Source organism: Octopus bimaculoides, chromosome 17, assembly GCF_001194135.2.
Source record: "Octopus bimaculoides isolate UCB-OBI-ISO-001 chromosome 17, ASM119413v2, whole genome shotgun sequence".
Taxonomy (NCBI): Eukaryota; Metazoa; Mollusca; class Cephalopoda; order Octopoda; family Octopodidae; genus Octopus; species Octopus bimaculoides.
Window position 1 is genome coordinate 28,357,184 of NC_068997.1, and position 3,187 is coordinate 28,360,370.

Genomic DNA, 3,187 nt, shown 5'->3' on the forward strand with positions numbered 1-3,187 from the left:
ATATATATATACTTTATTTAAAAGCAGCAGAAATATAACAAAAAACTGTTACTCTGAGTTTCACGTTCCCGTTCATCGGACTGTCCGATGAACGGGAACGTGAAACTCAGAGTAACAGTTTTTTGTTATATTTTTGCTGCTTTTAAATAAAGCATATTACTCTAATCCCGACACTCCAGGGTTTTGTTCCGTTCGGCTACGGAAGCAGTGACCCCTCCCATTTAACGCAGCATCCAGGACGTGGAAGGGAGCAAAGAAGTCACAAACTGTGGCGTCCTACATGAGGTACCTGCCTTCCATCATTTCTGGATAATCTCGCCGAGATATATCGTACACATATTTCTAATTTCAATCTTGACTTTTGAGAAAAAAAAAGTGCGCATTATGCATGGATTTTTTCAGTATTAATGTAAAACGAAAAGTCTCAAGAATAATTCGATATAAATGGTGAGGTGTTGATGCAAGTTGGACATTCTACAAGATTATCAATATTTGTGGGGTTGCTTCTCTCTGAGCCTCGTTCAATGTTATTCTCATGAAAATACCTGGTTATTCTTTTACTTGTTTCAGTCATTTGACTGCGGCCATGCTGGAACACCGCCTTTAGTGGAACAAATTGACCCAGAACTTATTCTTTGTATGCCTAGTACTTATTCAATCGGTCTCTTTTGTCAAACCGCTAAGCTACGGGGACGTAAACACACAAGCATCAGTTGTCAAGCGATGGTGGGGGGGGGGGCGACAAACACAGACACACACACTCACAGAGATTATGTTAATTTATGTTCCTTTAAATTTTATTTGTTTTAAACTATTTGCTATGTTCTTATTGTGATACAAATAAAATAAGTATCCAGAATATTTATTCTCTGTTTTCTTATATTTACGACCGGCTTCTTTCAGTTTCCGTCTACCAAATCCATTCACAAGGCTTTGGTCGGCCCGAGGTTATAGCAGAAGACATTTGCCCAAGGTACCACGCAGTGGGACTGAACCATGTGGTTGGTAAGCAAGCTACTTAGCACACAGCCACAAATATACTTCTTCACCTTAGTACCCTATCAATTACGATTATTTTCCGACTTTCGACATGAATATTGTGGGTTTTTTTTCGTATTAGATTTAACAGTTTGATTGTGTAATTAAGCGTCGTGCTTATTCCTGTAATGATGTTGTTTATCCACTAAAAGTTAGAATTGATCATTTCTACTTCTGTAATACTTTTTCGGTATCTCCTGTGGACACGCTTTTCATGTCCACCACCAGTGGTGGCTCGTAGATAAAATTAGTTGGGGTGCTACTTCAGAAAATTTTTAGCCATTGTTTTAATATTGTGTATAAGGAAACAAACATATAAAAAGGAAATTTATGCATAAACTTGATCGGTTCGCGTTTTAGCGACTGCCGAGTAGTGTGTTTAATTTGTTCACTGAACACCGCCGGGAATTCGCCCCTTGTTTTTCAAAAATCCCCCCTAAATTACAAAATAAGGGTGGGGAAATCTGCCCTATTTTTCATATCCTAGCTGCAACACTGAAGCTGGAAGCAGGATAATAATCTCAATCTATACTTTATCACATTCAAGAATATAAACATGTTTTTAAGCACAAAACACGCGAAGTCAAAACGAAACACTACCTTTCACCAGCCCATCAAGGTCGGCACTGCGTAAACCACAGTGCTCTCTTCCCCTAGCGTACAGCTTCTCATCTCGGACATGTGAGCATGCGCACAACAGCCACCGCATCGCTGGAACTGTGACGCGCACAGTTCTATACAAGGATTTTTGTATTTTTTTCATAAACTAAGAGATGGCTACTGACATTAAGCTTAAGGATTAATTAATGTACAAGTATAACGAAAGAATTAAAGCAAAAAAAGGACTTATTATATTGAATGGTATCGATAATATCGAGTGGAAATAGGGAGTGCTGCAGTTCCTATATACGAGCAGCCACTATCCACCACCAAAAGTGTTTGATTCTTGCTCTGTAAAATGATATTTGATAAAATATGTGAAAAAAAAGTTAAGAAAATCTGAAAAATTCACTTTTGCAAAGAGTGTTGTTGGAGGTGTCTCCGCCTCTCCAAAAGAGAGAGTTTTTTTTGTTTGTTTGTTTGTTTTTTCAAAGCCGTGGGGTAAAACCGCTTTCCACTGTTAATGGTAATAAAATTTTAAGTAGATATATCTGTTTTCCGCGTTCAAAGGATTAAGGCAGTTTTTTGTATCTTAACTATGATTTGTAAAGTGGTATTTTCCGGTAACATAACTACTGCTCATAGAGCAGTAGTTATGGACATTTTGGAATGCTTTCATCATCTATCTATACGAACTACGTGACCATCACACCACATTCTGCTACATTGCAAGAGAATTTTTACGTTTACAACATTCACTAACTTCACAATCTCGACATCACTCACATAATCTCCCCAAGACATAGACATAATTTATCAAAGACACTTTTACTGAAATGCTCGAAATATTTAACATGTCATGGAAGCAGTGTCTACGTTTCACAAACATATAACAAAACGGAAACTATGCCCGTTTCGTAGGCGTGGCTGTGTGGTAAGAAGCTCGCTTCCCAAGAAGCTTACTTCTCGCACATGCGTCGGTCTATTCACTGTGTTGATTTTTGACGAGACGGACGGAATTTTTTGAGCTGCTTGGCAGCGGTTTGTCGGTGAGTGTTGAACCGGTGGAAAGGAATGTATTCGGACCTTAGCGAGTATGAGCTGTCCTCAGCGGAGGAGGAGGAGCTCGTTAAGGCGGTAAATAGAATGGACGAGCATTTGGAAAAAGTAAAGAGTTTTGCTGAGGCTGCAGAGGTGAAGAAAAGGGAAGTGGACCTAACCGGACTGAAGGAGCTGTGTAAGATGACACAGAAGGTGGGTGCTGACGTAAAGTTATTACCCCCGAAAAGGGTTATGGAAAATATGGAAAAGAAGACCATTACCTACAAGGTGTACGCAGTGGAGAGTAGGAAGGTGGAGCGGATGGAGATGGAAAAAGTAGAAAAAGCATTGAAGGGGCTTTCGAAGGAAGTGACATATATAGCGAAAGGAAATGGGTACGGGACGGTGGTTGTCCAGTTTAGGATGGCAGAGGAGGCAAAGAGGTTGGCGAGTACAACGGTGAGAATGGAGGAAGTAGTACTTCTACCTACGTACCGTGGAAGAAAGA